This window comes from Podarcis tiliguerta (genome assembly GCF_965153285.1).
Source record: "Podarcis tiliguerta genome assembly, chromosome: 14".
In the NCBI taxonomy this organism is placed as follows: Eukaryota; Metazoa; Chordata; class Lepidosauria; order Squamata; family Lacertidae; genus Podarcis; species Podarcis tiliguerta.
In genome coordinates, this window is record NC_139547.1 from 16737449 (window position 1) to 16756980 (window position 19532).

Genomic DNA, 19532 nt, shown 5'->3' on the forward strand with positions numbered 1-19532 from the left:
ACCGGGTGAGCTCCCATTGTTCAGTCTCAGCCTCTGCCCACCTAGCAGTTCAAAAGCACATCAAGTGCAAGTAGATAAACAGGTACCACTCCGGCGGGAAGGTAAACGGTGTTTCCGTGTGCTGCTCTGGTGTGCCAGAAGCGGCTTAGTCATACTGGCCACATGACCCGGAAGCTGTACACCGGCTCCCTCAGCCAATAAAGCGAGATGAGTGCCGCAACCCCAGAGTCGTCCACAACTGAACCTAATGGTCAGGGGTTCCTTTACCTTTAAATCCCCCCCCCCCCCTTTGGCGAGAACAGCTCCCCATAGTATAGTTTACAGGGACTCTAAAATAATAAAATCCATCTAGTTAAAAGACAGCATAAAGGAAATGACAATATGAAGTAAGAACCAGCAGTTTGATGCCAATATTAGCAAAGGACACCAGTAATCTGGAATAGAATGAGAAGAGACTCCATAGGTCATCAGATCGTATGATGCTGCCTTTCTTGCCCCTGTCATGATCACACCGTTAGATCATCCAGCCCAGCTTTCTCCAAGTTGCTGCCCTCCAGATACTTAAGCTCTCATCATCCTTGACGGTTAGTCATGTTGGTGTCCAACAGCATATTCTTGGGTAACACTTATTCTGTTTCACCGACTGCCATCAGTTATTGGATGTGGGATCTTTGCCTTGCAAATCTTGTGCTTTACCACTGAGCAAGGCATGCAGAAAACCCCATGTTCAGCACTGGTCCATTTAAAAGGATCTTTAGCAGCTGGGCTGGGACTCTAGAGGAGAACCAATGCTAGCCAGAAATGACAGTGCTGAACTAGATGGACCAGTTTTTTGGCTCCATATAAGGCAACTTTGTATGGCTGTTCTCCTTAGACTAAGCAAGAATACACCCAGACCTATTCTTCTGAACCTTTGAACTCAGAAAAGTGGATAGGAATGATTTTCTATCATTCGTATGTATAAAGAGGGAATAATAGTTTTGTCTTGGTAACTTTGTCAATTGCTCATCTATTTGACTCTTCTGTATCCTGTGATGTGTGTGTTTTCATTTTTGCACCGTGAACAACACCCAGTGCCTGAGAAGTTCAGTATAGTCATTAACCACAGAGGAATTGGAGAGTTTTCTAAATTTGGTTAGATTTTAGCACATGCACTGGTGGTGACATTCAAGTAGATATCAGTTCTTAACATATTTAAAATATGCTGTGTTTTTTGTGACCAACATTAATATTACATATTTCCAGAAATAGATATTTATCTCCTAAAAGATGTGGGAAACTAAATTTCCCCTCCAAATCTTTGTTTACCATGGAAACTTAAAATCCCTTCCAGATGTCTTTCCCTAACTCATTTGATTTTAAAATGCTGCCTCAGAAGCCATGTGATATTCATTTCTTTTCATCAACGTTGGTAAAATGACGAATATCGGCAGAGCTCTGCTTTATCAAAACTGGTTTTGATTAAGCATTTTGGGATAACTTTTCTTGCCTTTTTAAATAAATTTCCTGTGTCCTGATTTCTTGTATGTTTAGTTTCCATGATGGCTTAGATCTGTAACTTAGTTTTGTAAAACCTGATAAATGACAGATTCTTCAAACTTGATTCTCCAAAATGCCAAGTTTTTAAAGGCTGAGCCTTAATTTTACATTGCATGCCTGCACATGTTTACCTTGCCGTACTGAATGCAATTGGACTTGCTCCCAGTGAGTGTGTGTAGGACTGCAGGTTTAGTTGCTTTAAAAGAGGTTGCTAGCACCACACCATGGAAGCTCTCAAAAATATACATCATCCAATTATGAACATCACTGGCTTAGGTGTAATTAACCCCCAATTTATCTTATGGTTGGTATGATTTTTATTGAGAGCTTTGATGTAAGATGAATTTGATTCACATACACACACACACACACACACACACATGCTAGAAGGTTGCTTAGGGGCCTATGGTACTTGAAGCATGTATCTGTTCTTAGTCCTGTTGTGATCAATGTCTGAAATTGTTCAACCAGCACAGTGAGGAAGAAACTGCTGTACCACTTCATATTGCAGGTGGGAAATCACATTTTTTGAATGCTTGCCTATGTAAAAAGCATCAGGGAGAAGAGGGTGGGTTAAATTTTGTGTGTTTGTGTGTTTTGCAAAGGGGAGAGGAGGTATTTTTAAAATGGTATCTCCTATCTGCAGTTGTCAGTGTTATAGTTCAAAATTCTAACATCTCAATCTTCTACATCTCTAGACTAAACTTGAAAGGTGCCCGTTTCAGCTACAAAGACACAGTGTTTTTCATTGGATAGGAAGATTGTTTAAAGATACACTCCTGCAAAATATCATACCTACAGCTAACACTTCATTCAGTAATGCCCCTGACAAATGTAATTTTTATACATCAGCTAGCATTTTAAATATCGGTAAATAATTTTCAGTAATTGTCAGGGGATTTTATTCTCCATCTTTTGGTAAATTTGCCACAGGCTTCAAGTAAAGCAGAAGTTGCTCGGGTGGTAAGAGACAGGGGACCCTATTTGTACTAAGCTGAGATTCTTTGAAAGCAAAACTAAACTCAGCAGGCTTCTTCTTGGGCTGGCAGCGGAGGGCAGCATGCGAACCCAGTGTTTTGCGTGGTCTTGTGAGCTAAGCCATGCTTTAGTATTGTGCACAAACATGCCCAGAGAGGTGAAGAAAACACTTTAATGTGGTTGTGTAGAAGCAATTCCTAGGGCTGGCTCTTTTGTGCAAAAATTGTTGCTGATTTGCAGCAGCCACAGTTGTGGATGGGCTAATTCACACATCACAATCTCCACCTAAGTGCAAAAGTAACTGTAGATGGCTTTGGGTGCCACACCTGATGCTTGTCTTTTTAAATTTTGTGAACCAGCTCCAAGGCTCTGTGGTTTGATAGGTTCAGCTTTTAACACAATTTAATTCCTTAAAACAAGAAAGAAAGAAAGAAAGAAAGAAACTAGGCCATTGGAACAAACAAATGCCATGCAGTTGGCAATTTGGTTCAGGGAGAGATGCCAAACATCTTTGCCCGAGGTGCATGTGTATATTAAATAGTCTTCTAAATGTAAACCATCTGTAAGTGGTGATTTTTTTTTCCTCAAGCGGAATTAAAAGCCAACTAGTGAACTTTGGGAAGCTTACTGCTGATCTGGTATCAGATTTTGAATAGAAACATTTGTTTTTCATTGTGTTTTAATATTATTTGGGTTTTGTATTCTATGGGTTATAAGGGATACAAAGCAGTTTTGAATTTTAATTTTTCTCATAAGGTATGTTGTAACCTTTGAGTGGTTTTTTTTTGTATAGAAAGCCTGCATCTCCTTCCTCCGTCTGCCAAACGATATTCTCTTTCTCTTATACACAGATTTCACAATCAACTGTATAAAGCATCTTTTGCCAACCTGGCGCCCTTCAAATTTGGTCAATTACAGCTCCCCTTAGTCCCAGCCAGCAGTGCAGCTATGATGTCTAGGGCTGATGGGAATTTAGTGCACAGAATCTATAGGGCCCCAGGTTGTTGGCTAGGGCTGCAGTAGGGTGTGACAACCTTGGGAACTGACTTTATCTATTTAAAACACAAAATGCTAGACTTTATACTCATGGAAAAAAAGCTTGAAAATGTGCAGATGCCCACTGAAGTGTTCCTTAGAGCTTCCATTAATGAGGGATGGCTCCATATATATTCATTTTTCACATACATATCTGCCTTCGACAGCTCTGCTACGCCTGCCCTGCTGCATCCCTGCTCCATTACGTGCCTCCTCCTTTGCCCTTTCCCACCAGCCATTGCCAAAACACTAATGTCCTCAAACTTTCTCCTCCCAATGTTGCAATTGGAATAAATCATACCGTTTTAGCACAATCCAGCAAAAATTGTCATGATGCTTTCATCAAGATATGGCATAGGGATGATGGAATGTTTTTGGAACATAAAACTATTGCGGTGATTTGGCCAAAAATGTCTGCCTCCTTTATCAGGGTCTATCTTGTCACATTCTCTGTAAACTGCAAAATTATAAAAGTTTGCTCCATATCAGTGGGAAACTGTCGTCGTGATTTGCAACATATTCTGGTTACACTCTTTTTAGAGATCTGCCACTCATATTTTAAAAACCGTTTTACGGGTCAGAATGTTGTTGATGTGCTTTGATGTGGGTTATTGCCAAAGAGAGTCTTCTCCCTGAAACTAGTGGGGCTCTATCTGGTACATATTTTGGGGTTATTTATTTTAGAAAAGTCTATATTTCCAGGAGGCAAAACAACTCCCGGTCATTTACATAAAGGGATGCATCCATAACTTGAGTTTGGGCGTGCTTCTGGACTCAACCCTGATCATAGATGCCCAGGTTTCTGCGGTGGCCAGAATTGCATTTGCACAGTTGAAGCTAATGCACTAGCTACACCTGTTCCTTGAGATTTCTGATTTGACCACAGTGACACATGCCTTAGTTGCATCCCAGTTGGACTACTGCCACACGCTCTATGTGGGGATGGCTTTGAAAGGTGCTCAGAAACTTCAACTGGCTCAAGGAGCTGCAGCCAGGTTCTTGGCCGGGGCTGGTTATGGGGAGCATAAGGACTCCCTTGCTGCGACAGCTCCAATGGCTACTGCTCTGTTTCCGCGCACAATTGAAAGTGCTGGTTATGACCTAGAAAGCCCTGCATGGCTTAGGTCCAAGCTATCCGAGAGACCTTTAAAAAATGTGTTTACAGCGGTACCTCGGGTTACAGATGCTTCAGGTTACAGACGCTTCAGGTTACGGACTCCGTTAACCCAGAAATAGTACCCCAGGTTAAGAACTTTGCTTCAGAATGAGAACAGAAATTGGGCAGCAGCGGTGCGGCAGCAGCAGGAGGCCCCATTAGCTAAAGTGGTGCTTCAGGTTAAGAATGGACCTCCAGAACGAATTAAGTTCTTAACCAGAGGTACTACTGTACTTTGTACAGTGGTACCCTTCATCCGACGATCCCAGGATGGTTCACAACAGATTCCCTCATATGAACCTGCCCTGGTTGTGAGATCTTCAGGGGAAAACCCTTCTCTCTGTCCCACCACCCTCACTGGAAAGGGCCTTCTTGGTGGCTGCTCCCAGGCTCTGGAACTCCCTCCCTAGAGAAGCTAGACTGGCTCCCTCCTTGCTGTCCCTCCTCCAGCAGATGAATGCCTTCTTGTTCCACCTGGCTTTTGGGAACCAACTGCTTTTAATGAAAGGGCTGATGCTGGGCTGTTTCGTATTGTAATTATTTGTATGTTTTAAACAGATTTTATATATGTATGTGCAGTGGTACCTCGGTTACTGAACGAAATCTGTTCCGGAAGCCCGTTCGGCTTCTGAAACATTAGAAAACCGAGGCATGGCTTCCTATTCGTTGCAAAAGCTTCTTGCACTCAGCAGAAGCTGCGTCACACATTCGGGTTCCGAAAAAGGTTCAAAAATGGAAGCATTTACTTCTGGGTTTCAGCATTCAAGAACCGAAACATACGACAATGGAGGCGTTCGGGAACCGAGGTCCCACTGTACAGTCATACCTCGGAAGTCAAACAGAATCCGTTCTGGAAGGCTGTTCGACTTCCGAAACGTTCAGAAACCAAGGCGCGGCTTCCGATTGGCTGCAGGAAGCTCCTGCAGCCAATCAGAAGCTGCTTCGTACGTTCAGGTTCCAAAGAACATTCGCAAACCGGAACACTCACGTTTGACTCACAAGGCATTTGTCAACCAAGGTATGACTGTATATAGTTTTAATTCTCTCGGTGTTTAATTGTTTTTTAATTGCTGTTTTTCCAATGTTTTTCACTGATTGTTTTTAGCTGTGAGCCGCCTTGAGTCCCAACATGGGAACAGGTGGGGTATAAATTAATATATAATAGTAACTGAACCAATGAGTAAATCGGTTAATACTAGTATCCGGTATAGTACATGGCAGCCACTCGTGGGTTGCATGCTTCTCTTGCAAATGTGAGTGTTTTCCTTCACACTTCTCCATCTGGGGGCTGCCCTGTGTTATCCAATGCCCAGATATGTTCCCTGTCCTTTGACCTCCTGTTTGTATGGGGGGGGGGCACCTCCTTCAAGATATTCTCCTTTTTAAATCCCACCAGATGGAGGGGAGGAGAATCTGATCCCCGAAACATCTAACGGTTTAGAAGGAATTCTTACTACAACTACATTTTCATACTAAGCCTATTAAAATATCTAGACATTTCCATACAGCATTTCTCAAAAACAAATTTAAGCTTGCGCAGACGTGTGGAATCTGAAACTCTGATAGGCAACCCAGATATCAGACCAGCAGAGTGTTCGCTGACAATGTATAGCTTGCTTGTAGCTTAAAACGTCTAAACTTCTTTTGTAGAGTTAAACAAAGGGGGTGCTGGTACCCAAGAAAAGCACATTGCAGTAAATCATTTAGAACAGTTAATCCACATTAATTGGAGCTGGATCCTGCAAGCTACTGCAAAAAAAAGTAGGATAATAAATAGCCTGTTCTTTGATTTATATTTTTTTATCCCCGTTTTTCCAAGGAGTTCAGGGTGGTGTGTGGGATTTCTCCCTCCTAATTTTATCCTCACAACAACCTTGTGAAGTATGTTGGGAGGGACAGTAGACCAGGGTATTCCAGTGAGCTTCACCACTGGGTCAAAGTGAGTGGGGAAACCCTCTCTTACTGCCACCCTTCTTTTCATTCATTCTCTCTCTCTCATGCACACCACCTATCTATTCCTACAAATGCGAAGGGTGCTAAGTGGTTTGTATGTAAAATGAGCCACACTGTATTTAACAGGCCAAACATGGCCCAGCCACTTAAGCATGGCTTATTAACTACAAACAAATTATACTCGTAAACCATGGCTTGCTGTAGGTTTATAAACCTTGTTTTACATTACACCATGGTTTCGCGTTATGTGTGAACCTGACCCTTAACTCCATCTCCTCATTATTACAAATATGGTATATGTTATTCACAGGGGCTTTGCTATATGTGCCCTCTAAAACTTTTGAGAATGAGGCATTAACCAGAGAGAATACTTCCTGCAATAAAAGGGAAAGAGGGGGGAAAGCCTGTAGGCCAGGCATAGGCAAACTCGGCCCTCCAGATGTTTTGGGACTACAACTCCCATCGTCCCTAGCTAACAGGACCAGTGGTCAGGGATGATGGGAATTGTAGTCCCAAAATATCTGGAGGGCCGAGTTTGCCTATGCCTGCTGTAGGCCGTCTTTATATCTTAACCACAGCTAAGCTTAAGAGCAACCCAGCCAGATGGGTAGGGTATAAATGTTTGTTTGTAGCTGTCTTAGGTCTGCACCTACCTTATAAGGAATTAGGCACTGTCTTCACCTGCACAATGTTTTTCTTTCAGAATGTGAACATTGTATTTCAAGCAGAGCCCCTGTTGCAAAACTTTAGGAGCAGGGCTCCAAAATGCCAGATGTTCTCTATAGAAATGGGGAAAGTTGGGAGGGGGCAGGGGAAGTTATTTGATATGAGAAATGATTTCTCATCCTGCAAGGCAGAAAGAAGTACAAGAGAAGTAGAGGAAGGACATGTTTCGCAACTATTGTTTTGATACCTTCATGGTTGAGAATCAGAAGAACTCATAATTTGTCTTCTTTGTCAGAACAAAAATAAAATAAAATAAATTGGGCTTGTAAGCTGAGCGGTTGAGCAAGGCCATGCCTGCAAATAGGGAGAAAAACAGGAAGCTTCTGTGTGCATCCACTTGTTGAAAGCATTTTGGCCTGGGACATCTATTTTTCTTAAATCCAAATGTCAAAAATATCATCTTCTACATTAAAACATTTTCTGCATACAACATTAATTTTAACGTCAAAGAGAAGCTTGGAGCTCATTTAGTTCCCAGCATAAACCCACTGGCTTCTGTAGATAAAAGGCTAGAAACTTGCTTTTTAATTATTTTTAACATCTCGAAGTTTTGAGATTTCCAGGAAGCCGAATTCTGTGCCTGCTGCTGCATTTATTTTGCTTTTTCAGCATTCCTGCAGAATTGCACACTATTTTGTTTATTAAATTTGTACCCCAATTTTCCTCCAAGGTGCTCAGAGTGATAAGCACCCTCACAAGAACACTGTCAGGCAGTTAGATTGTGAGACAGTTCATGACCCATGGTTACCCAATGAGTTGCATGGCAGAGCAGAAATTTGAACACAGGCCTCCCCTGTACTAGAACTGCACTCTAACCATTATGCAGCGCTGCCTAAAGTCACACCGAGTCGGACCACTTTGTCCACAGACGGACAGTTGTTTTCAAAGGACTCAAGACAGAAGTCTCGTGGTGTTTTTAACCTGGATTAAACCTGGGATCTTCCGGGTACCATGTATATGTTGTACCCTTGAGCTATGAACTCCTCCCAAGACATTTGCCTTTTTCAGAAGAGAGAATGGACCGCTAAGACATCTGTGGCTGTCCAGCCACATCACAGAGTGTGAAAATTTTAACTGCTCGAGCAGCAGTTCTAACCTTATCGTGAGATCCTTCAGGGATGCCTTGCAGGTGTCCAGTTGATTTTTTGACACTCCTTCATTCCACACTGCTGATCCCCTCGATTTTCAAAACAGCTTGCGGCACTGGAACACCGGATCACAAAGTCTAAAATCTGTTTTGGTTTCCAGAATCATGGCGTGGTCATTTAGAACTGAGCTGCTATATCTGCGTCAGGAGTGTTTTGTCCTTTCTTTAACTGTTAACCTCAGCCATGAGTGCGTAGCTATAACCACGCCTAGTAATTGGGCAAGCATTGCCAGGACACTAAAAAAGTACCAGAGGCAGACATGCGTACAGTGGTGCCTCGCAAGACGAAAAGAATCCGTTCCACGAGTCTCTTCGTCTAGCGGTTTTTTCGTCTTGCGAAGCAACCCTATTAGCGCTATTAGCGGTTTAGCGGCTATTAGCGGCTATTAAAGGCTTAAGGGATTAGCGGATTAGCTGCTAAAAGGCTATTAGCAGCTTAGTGCCTTAGAAAAAGGGGGTGGGGAGCGGAAAAAAATCGCAAGACATTTTCGTCTTGCGAAGCAAGCCCATAGAGAAATTCATCCTGCGAAGCGCATTGAAAAACGGAAAACCCTTTCGTCTAGCGGGTTTTCCGTCTTGTGAGGCATTCGTCTTGCGGGGCACCACTGTACTTGTTTGCTTGTGTAGCTACTTTGTCTAGGAATAAAAAGCTGCAAAAACCCAGAGTGTTAAGGCAGCCCTGAACTGCAATTAGATTCTGTATCACCTTTTCTTGTTAGGTGTGCTTGCGGTGTTTAGTACGTTCCCTTTTGCAGTTGTGCATGACATAATACGTTCTACATTCATCACAGGCAGTCTTTTATCACAAATTGCTTTGGGTTTCCTTCTGACAGTCGGGGATCCTTTAGTAAGCAGCTTCCACTTAGAGCAGAAAGCAGCTGTAGGCATGAGTGCCGTTTTAAAATGGCTTTGCGGGATCGATGCCAACCTGTGAGCATGGCCACTTTTATATGAAAATCTAGGAACAGTGCTCTTTGCCACACATAGCACACACACACCTTGTTTTTTACTTCTGTGTAAACCTTCAGGCTAATTTTGCGCTCTCTGATTCGGTAGTTAATTTTTTTTTTTTTTTAAGAAGCCAGCTTGAAGCCTTTCCAGCTACAAAGAGCATCTTTGCTCAGCCTGCGCTAATAAACGCAGGAGGGCAGCCTTTCTCAATGATGTGCCACACAAAGAAGACAGGGCTGTGGAAACAAAGGAGGCTCAAATGTTGGTCTGCAATTCTGTAAAAGGAGAGGGTGTGTGTGTGTGTGTGTGTGTGTGTGTGTGTGTTGGCAATTGGTTACAGAACGGAGAGAGATAAATTGAACATTGCTTTTGTTGTGCTGTCAGTATCACAGACTTTAAGCTTCATAATTGCCTTGCTGGTGGTGTGAACATCCTCCGTCACTTCGCTGCCAGTGCTATCCATCCTTTGTCTCATTTTGCTTTGCTCTTCCAATTCATAATCTGTACCTGGCTGTAATCTGTTCATAAAAATATAAAAATTATCACGTAGATGTCAGTTTCACCTTCCATCTTTGGCAGCTGACACTTTGTGAGTGTGAGTGTTTAGGCTGCTGACTCTTCACTTAGATTTAGATTGTCCTTCATTTGCTTGCATGGCCAACAAGTGGGCTGTTCTCCGCTGCATTGCTTGCTTTGTATTTGCGTGCCGAAACAGTTATATCTAGTGAATCTGGAAATGCATGGTGGCTCTGCCTTTTTATTGCATTTATATCCTGCCTTTCCTCAACAAAATGCAAGCGAGTGAGTGAGTATGCTTGTATATACAGTGGTACCTCGGGTTACAGGTGCTTCAGGTTACATATGCTTCAGGTTACAGACTCCGCTAACCCAGAAATAGTGCTTCAGGTTAAGAACTTTGCTTCAGGATGAGAACAGAAATTGTGCTCCGGCGGCGCGGCGGCAGCAGGAGGACCCATGAGCTAAAATGGTGCTTCAGGTTAAGAACAGTTTCAGGTTAAGTACGGACCTCCGGAACCAATTAAGTACTTAACCCGAGGTACCACTGTATAGAGAGAGAGAGAGAGACAGACAGACAGACAGACAGACAGACAATAGAGTTCCCAGATGGTCTACCCAGGCACTGACCAGACTCGTACAGCTTCAACAACATTGCTTTCATAGAATCGTAGAGTTGGAAGGGACCACAAGGATCATCTAGTCAAACCTCCTGCAATGCAGGAATCTTTCTTCACACCATATCTGCATTTTGTAGTTTTATAAGAGCCTTGCTGGGTCAGATGAAAGGTGCGCCTAGTCCAGCATAATTTCCCCCTTCCTTTTTTTGCAGTAGCTGGGCCACATGTAGCTGGGAGCCCCGCAAGGCGACCAGGAAGACCCCAGCCCTACCCATTGTTTGTCCCCAGCAACTGGTTTTCCGAGGTATCCTTGAGACCACCTCTAGTGGGTGTCCTAGTTGGACATTTGCCAGGGCAGAGCAAGAGCAGCAGAGGGCCCTGCCGTTTCCACTTAGCATCCATAAATCAGGGACAGCCTAAGGAAACTCTTTAGTTTGCATGTCCCCCCTCTTCCAGGTTAGAGGGGCCCACGGAAGGTGCCGTGCCCAAGCACTCCCAAATTCCCGGAGCCAGAACCGGGAATAGTACTTTTGAACAAGATTGCATTCAGCATCATGGCTATTGTTAGGATTATTATTCTGAATTTGTCTAATCCTCATTTTGCAAGCATGGCTGTAGCCCTTTTGCCATGTGTTTGTGGCTGCGAATTCTATTAAGTTAACCATGTGTGTCGTGCTAAGCTGCATAAGATCGTACATTTTAAAAGCAATAATAAATGACATACAAATGATACAAGAATGTGTTACGTGCTCCACATTTTCTGCAGTGGTATGTGGAGAGAAAACTTTTTCACACTGCGTTATGAAAAAAAAAATGGTTGTGCCTCTTAAACTACAGTGGTACCTCAGGTTAAGTACTTAATTCGTTCTGGAGGTCCGCTCTTAACCTGAAACTGTTCTTAACCTGAAGCACCACTTTAGCTAATGGGGCCTGCTGCTGCTGCTGCGCTGCCGGAGCACGATTTCTGTTCTCATCCTGAAGCAAAGTTCTTAACCTGAGGTAATATTTCTGGGTTAGTGGAGTCTTTAACCTGAAGCGTATGTAACCTGAAACGTATGTAACCCGAGGTACCACTGTATAGTTTCAGGCAAATGTCCAGAGTGGTGCTGATCACGTTTCACAGTAGTCCTATCCCAGCAATTTCATCGCATAAATGGAGTAGCAAGTATTTTATTATATTCGGGTAGTACCTAATTTCTGTGTATATCCTTACTGCTTAATATCAGTGGACATGAAATTTGAGAGCCCTTGAAAATCAGTAGATCAGTACATTTCCCATCCCCAACCGAAGCTGCTCATTCTGTAACTCTGTCACAGCAGCCCATATTGTTGGAATAACTTAGCTGCATATTTGTGAATCAGTTCAGTTGGGGGGAAATGGAAGAGATGGAAATCAGTTATACTGAACGCTGTCTTAAAAGGAAGCAAGTACATTGTATTTTTTATATATATAAAACAAAAAACAAACAAGAAAGTTGATGGGATGTTTTCTGCCATCCTAGGTCTCATTTGCTAATTGAAATCCAACCTAGGAGTGTGTTTGTGTGTGTGTTCTCAAAATAGCAACAGCTGTCATTCCAAAACTACAGCAAAGCATATTTTGTTCTTTGGATGTGTAAGAGAAGTTCTCTGCCAAGGCAATTCAAATTCTGCACTTAAGCAAACCCTCAGTTCTGCCACCTGTATAAACTATGCAAATTCAATAAATGCATAATTTATTTGCATGGTTCTGCCTTTTTATTAGTTTTGCTTAATTCAGATTTTGTTAGTCATGGGAGAGGGGAAAGGAGCTATACAGGTCACTAAAAAAAAACCCTTTCTGCTCTCCATAAACCTTTATTCTTTTTTCAGAAATCTCGTTAGGCAGTTCCCCATATGCTTTGAACCATATTTTCATAACCATAATGGCTAGAAATTTTTGCTCCCTTTTACATGGTGTTCGTATCACCACCAGGCGCCCATAGTTCAATTCTGTCCAACTTCAAAGTTGAGATTGGTGGATTGTCCTTGACCTTGTGCCTTGTTACTAAGATAGTGTGATATCAGGAATATGCCCTTTGTGAATACCAGGACCCCACGGTTCAACCAACATTTGGCTACTACAGCCAGCCAAACAATGCAAACAACTTTGCATTTATTGGTCATTCTTAGGGTGCCAGGGAGTAGCTAGCCCTGCAGAAGATAGGGGTGAGAGAGGAAGGTTCAGAATTGTCACCCTCAGCTGGTAAATCGTATGTGCTGGTGACCTTTGTATTTTCTTCCTGGATAAAACTGGGCCTGTTCACTTGTAATTTAAAAATTACCAAAAATACTAAATGAGCTCTTAACACTTTTTAAACGCATATCCTACCTGCAGGAATACTTAATGAGAGTACCAACAGAAAAAGAGAAAAATGTCCCAATCTGGTACTGTAACAACAATGACCAATTTGGGATTTGATTGAAGAATTTACGTTATTGTGCCTCTGAAGTGCTTTCGTCAGTGATGAATTCTTTCAAAGCTTCCACTGATGGTTCCCAAATATGACTCTCCTCTTCTTTCTTCAGAGGATGAATATCCTGTGTGTTGCTGAGACATCCAAATGGCTTTCAAAACCAGAGTAAATTATGCAAAGTGTATTTGAGGTAGGGCAGCCTTTTTGCTTGAAGACGTCCTGTATTTTGAATGGGCTGCCCAGTCAAAGTTTCTTTTAAAGAGAAGAACCATAAGAAGGAAGAGCAGGTAGGCTTAGCTCTGAGACAGCAGACTGAGCAGGAGCATAGCTCACTTGGTTACAGTTTTCCCCACTATGGTGAGATCTATGTTTATTTCAACAGACATGTTTCTCTATGTGCATCTAAACCTGTGTGTGCTATTCAAGAATCATGACGTAGGAAAAACTGTGAAGCCAGCCAATGCCTTCTCATAGCTCCATCCTTATTTCAGACATGGTTATAGTTTGGTATATCACAATATTGTAAAGGTAAAGGGACCCCTGACCGTTAAGTCCAATCGCGGATGACTCTGGGGTTGCGGCGCTCATCTTGCTTTACTGGCTGAGGGAGCCGGCATTTGTCCGCAGACAACTTCCGGGTCATGTGGCCAGCAGGACTAAGCCACTTCTGGCGAACCAGAGCAGCGCACGGAAACTCCATTTACCTTTCTGCCAGTGTGGTACCTATTTATCTACTTGCACTTTGAAGTGCTTTCGAACTGCTAGGTTGGCAGGAGCAGGGACTGAACAATGGGAGCTTACCCCGTTGCGGGGATTCGAACCGTCGACCTTCTGATCGGCAAGCCCTAGGCTCTGTGGTTTAGACCACAGCGCCACCTGCGTCCCCATCATGATGTTTAGCTGGTGATATATCACAGTGTTGAAAACCAGGTGTTGTCCAGCCCTAATTGTCACCAGTTTAGTGCCAACACTTACAGTACTGGCATCCAGGCCCATGCAGAGCTTGTCTGAGGCCCAAGCTAGGAGTTTGTTAGAATAAAGTTATAAACTCAAACAAAAAAACCAGTTGGTCCCTGGCAGGGACCCCCAGCCAGTTTAGCCCTCTGAGGACCAGAAAATTGTACCTGGCTCCCATTCCCATACCCCCCACCTCCTGCTGGCCTCTGTAGTAGGTATGTGCAAGTTTCTCATTAGAAAGATGGGATTTGAAACTGCTGTGATAACTAGATTTCCCATGTAAAGTTCTCTGTTACACTCAGTTACTGTGATGGCAGTTCTATTTTGTTGTCTATTGCACCTTTCTGTGATTTGGTAGAGAGAATTAGGTTGGGGTTTTTTTTAAAAAAAAAATTGAATTGATATACCACCCCACACCTGGAGGTCTCAGGGCAGTTCACAAAAAAGATCACAATATATAAAATCAAAATGAAAACACTGGGTAAATCATCCTGAATAAATCATAGTTGTGTTCATTTCTCCGAGTGGTTTTGAGTGTGCTACCAATTGCAGTGGGCAGGGGACAGAAACCTGAGTCACTTCCACCATTCCTGTTGTCACCTGCTAGAATGAATGGCAACACTTTGGGATGCAGGTGGGGAGAGCACATAGATAGGTGGGGCGAGGAACCCCACAACACTCTCTATACATACAAGTACAGTGGTGCCTCGCAAGACGAAATTAATTTGTTCCGCGAGTCTCTTCGTCTAGCGGTTTTTTCGTCTTGCAAAGCAACCCTATTAGCGGCTTAGCGGATTAGCGCTATTAGCGGTTTAGCGGCTATTAGCGGCTATTAAAGGCTTAAGGGATTAGCGGATTAGCTGCTAAAAGGCTATTAGCGGTTTAGCGGCTTAGAAAAAGGGGGTGGGGAGTGAAAAAAAATCTCAAGACTCGCAAGACATTTTCGTCTTGCGAAGCAAGCCCATAGGGAAATTCGTCCTGCGAAGCGCATCGAAAAACGGAAAACCCTTTCATCTAGCGGGTTTTCCGTCTTGCGAGGCATTTGTCTTGTGGGGTACCACTGTAGTACACCAGGAAGTGAATCAGAGTGGGACATCTCTCCCTGGTGCAGTTTTTTAACTTGTAAGGAGGCTTTTATGTAGAGGGGCCGCCAGAAACGGGTACCCTACTTTTCATGGTACATTGCAGTGTACATGTCGGTCACACATTGCTGCCAGTGCGAAGAGAGTATCCCTTCCATAGCAAGGTGGGAGAGGGCTAAACCTCACCTTTCTACAGGCTGCAGTCCAGACAAAAGTTGGTGGGCTCCCATGCCTTAGTTTATGTATTTCAAAATATTTATATACCACTTTCACAACAATATATTAAAGCATTTTACAAAGAAAATTAAAAGACAAAACATACAAATAAATGTTTAAGAAAGTAGGTACAGGCCAGTGCTTGAGAACTGGAATTCCCTCTTTCAGATCTCAGACTTGTGGGTCTTGCCCCCATCCCTGTTTGTAACATAGAGATGTTAAAACTAGCCTAGCTTTCAGGATTGCTGTAAGTAATTTTAGTCTTCCCGTGAACATATGTCTATGTGTCTTGAGCACTTGCTGCATATTTGTCAGGAAGGATAACTAATCCCAACAAATATTGAAAGGGGAATAAATTCTGGCTTTATAACATGTGCAAAAATCCTTTTGTGCAGAAAACAATCTACACAGGCTTTGGGCTGCTGACTTTCATAAGAAAATTCCATGTGAGCAGCTGTATAAAATCACTAAGGCCTAGCGCAGGTGTAACATTTTCCTGATAATTTAACCATTGTTAGGAGAGCAGGGATTCCTTGCATGCTCACACTGTCCATTCCCTGCCCCCTCAGCACAGACCCCCTCCTCCACTATTTCCTTTTCAGCATATTGCTCATGCCTGCACCAAGGTATTCAGAATTTGTAAACCAGCTGATTCAGGGTTTCTGGGTTAGATTCAAGCTCTGGTTTAAAATCAACCATGATTAGCATTAAACTTGATGCAGATGTAACGTTCTACCTGGTTGGCATTGACAAAAGGAAGGTAGGATGGTCACATCCGGACCATACTTTTAAAGCACATTCAGTGCATATGGCTTGCCCCAGAGAATCCTGGGAACTGTAGTTTAAGGGAGCTGGGAAGTGTGGCTCTGCAAAGGGTAAACTGTGTGGGAGCCCATCAGCCTTCTGGGACATTCCCAGTAGTTTAAACCCTTAGTGAAATGCTCGGGAAACGTTCTGACTGCAATAGGAGGGTCTAAATGGCATCAAGGACTTTCTCTGCCCATACAGCTCATCCCCTGGATCTCCAGTTTGGAAACATCTGCACACATGCATTTGTGTCCACCATTCATGCACATGCTTCGTTTTTAACCATGTCAGCTTTAAAATAAGCCTGCAGAAGCCTCATCTAGAAGCCCGCAGACTGTATGGCACTTGGTTTTCCTCGTTAACCTAGGTCCCAAAGGCTGGAGTGACCTCAGAGATTATGTGGTTTTGGCCTCATCACACCGTTTAGAGGAAGCTGCTGGCAGCAGGCAGTGTTTTGAAAAGCTGTCGTCCTCTTTGGCGTGAGTGCGCTTGCCACAAGCATTTCAGTGGCATGATGTAGCTGGATACTGCCTCCCCAGGGCATGGTCTGACTTTGATCATACGGTTGGAGAGCAAGCCAGGCAGATACATCAAAAGTAGGAGGCAATAAGAGTGCAGAACATAGGCTTCAAGCACCACATTTTAGGTTTTTTCTTTTTCTCATCCACACTTCCTTTCTTTTTTTTAAAAAAAAGAAGGAAGAAAATGGGGCAAAAGTGTTAGAAAACAACCACCAATATAACTTTTTATATAAAAAAATGGATTGGTTCAAGCTAAAACAGAACAGCCTTCACAAAGCATCTGCCACAATATAATAATGCACAGTAAAAACAAACTATTGATGTAGTGATGCTGCAAGTGCTTTCTGCAGCCTCTTTCAATATATTAGGTAAATCAGTTTTGTATATTTTTACAGGTGAGGGGCAGAGGGACTCTGGTGAAATGTGGCTTTTAAGACTGAAAACGTAATGCTCCTTTTCTAAACTCTCAATCCTCATTTTGCTTCTTAACTGCACTTTCTGATTAAATTCAGCATTTACAAGAAAAGCAAGAACATTTGTTTGTTTCCTAGCTGGTGCCATGGCTTCGTCATTGGCAGTGTCAGGTCTGTGCTGCGGCTCTGTTAGGAAACATTTGGCACCCTCCTCAGGTCTGGACCTGGGCAGGTGCCCAACAGTTTTGACCTGCTCACAAGCCCTGCTCTCACCCATGCCCTTCTTTGGCCTGCCTCACTTTCCTGATTCACTCACTCACTGGTTCACTACAACCAAAGTTTACATCGGTGTATGAATCAGGTAAACTATGGTTACTTCCACCCATCATTTTCTTCAAAACCATTATTTCCAACCAATTTGCATTTAGGAGCGTCTCCACCCCCCATCGTCCTACCTGGACGCTGAGGTCCAGCTCCGAGGGCCTTCTGGCGGTTCCCTCACTGTGGGAAGCCAAGTTACAGGGAACCAGGCAGAGGGCCTTCTCGGTAGTGGCACCCGCCCTGTGGAACGCCCTCCCACCAGATGTCAAAGAGAAAAACAACTACCAGACTTTTAGAAGACATCTGAAGGCAGCCCTGTTTAGGGAAGCTTTTAATGTTTAATAGGTTATTGTATTTTAATATTCTGTTGGAAACCGCCCAGAGTGGCTGGGGAAGCCCAGCCAGATGGGCGGGAGATATAAATAATAAATTAGTATTAGTATTAGTACTTATTCTTTCTTAATTGATAAAATTTTGTGTGGTATCCTTTTTAATATAAACTGCAATAAAACTATTAAAACAAGGTATTTCTGTTCTGCTTGCCTCATGGTTGTGAAATTGCAAAAGTGTTTTTTTATTATCACTTTAGACTGGGTGTGAGTCAAAAAGCTGGCTTTGTTTGATTCTGTGAACTTTTGATTGAGCAAATGAAAGAAGAGGTGTGTTTCCGTTGTTGGGAATTGTTGCTGTGCTTGTTGTCAACAGAGTCCGAGCAACCTGGATGCTTTGCTGGGTTCCATGAAGTTGAAAAGGGCACTGCTAAATTCAGAGATGTATAAAACAAATTCTGTACACCAGGAGTGACCAACCAGATGTTGGATTACAGCTCCCATCATCCCTGACCACTGCCTGGGGATGATGGGAGTTGGAGTCTAACAACATCTGTAGGTCCATGGGTTAGCCACCCACCCATGGCATGCACTTTTACTTGCAAGCAAATCCCATTGTATTATAGAACTTAATTCTGTGCTACTAGTGGGCCCTTGTCATTGAAACTCACTTCTGATGGATGGCTTGGTTTTCTCCTTGCCTAGCTTCTCATTGGTTGAGCTGCTCTGATGTCACCAATCAGGCTGTTTGGGCTCATCTCATCTCAGGCAGTTAAGCTCTTAAGTTTGTTTGTATGTAGTGTCTATTTAGAGCTTTGGAATCAAAATTCTGGAACCCTGTGACATTTGTAAGTCCAATAATGGCTTGTGTGATCACTTCTCCTGCATATTCATTTAAAAATATTGATCTGTTCTGGCATATTTATGTATTGGCAGATCTGGTGATAAGAGCTGGGCCAGCATTTTCATGTTTTAAACTGTAAGCCTCCCCTATACACTCCAAATATTGTGGAAACCCAGCTGCTATAAAGCAAGAAAGTGTATTAGCTTATCTGTACATATTGATTACACCCTGGCACCTGCTGCAGCAGTGAAGTTTGTTTTTTAATATATTAACCCATTGGTATTTTTAAAAATTATTTTCATTTTCAAATATATAAGAACAAATAAAAAAGAACTGCATGTACAAAAAAACCCCTCAGTATCTTTCTAGATTTAATGGTTGATCAGACGAAGGGATTTCTAATGTTTGCACAGGGCCAACATGATAAAGTTCAGTGCATGTTGGCCTAAGCTATGTAGTCATTCAGTTCCTTCCAGTGACCACACAATTCAGGCCTGCAAAATGCCCTGTGCAGAAGTTGATGGACTCTTGCCTTTACACCATGGTAGGGAACCTGTGATTCATCATTAGTTGTTGGATGCCCAGCTCCCATCAAGCCTGGCCAGTGGTCAGGGGTGATAGGGTTTGCAGTCTAACGATATCTGCAGGGGACAGGAATTTGTTCAAAGTAAGCCTGAGAAAAAAGCTAATGCTATTCTAGGCTGCATCAACAGAAGTATAGTGTCCAGATCAAGGGAAGTAATAGTACCAGTCTACAGTATTCTGCCTTGGTGACACCACACTTGGAATACTGTGTCCGATTCTGAGCATGACAGTTCAAGAAGGATGTTGACAAGCTGGAACATGTGCAGAGGATGGCAACTAAGATGATCAAGGTTCTGGAAACCAAACCTTATGAGGAAAGGTTGAAGGAGCTGGTTATAAGATACGATAGGTAAAGGTAAAGGGACCCCTGACCATTAGATCCAGTCGTGGCCCGACTCTGG

At 43.0% G+C, this 19532-nt stretch overlaps 1 protein-coding gene across 2 annotated transcripts in view; it reads left to right on the forward strand.

Moving 5' to 3' along the window:
• EFL1 (elongation factor like GTPase 1) overlaps positions 1-19532 on the forward strand; it is a 66930-nt gene that overhangs the window by 23001 nt on the left and 24397 nt on the right. The window lies entirely within an intron of this gene.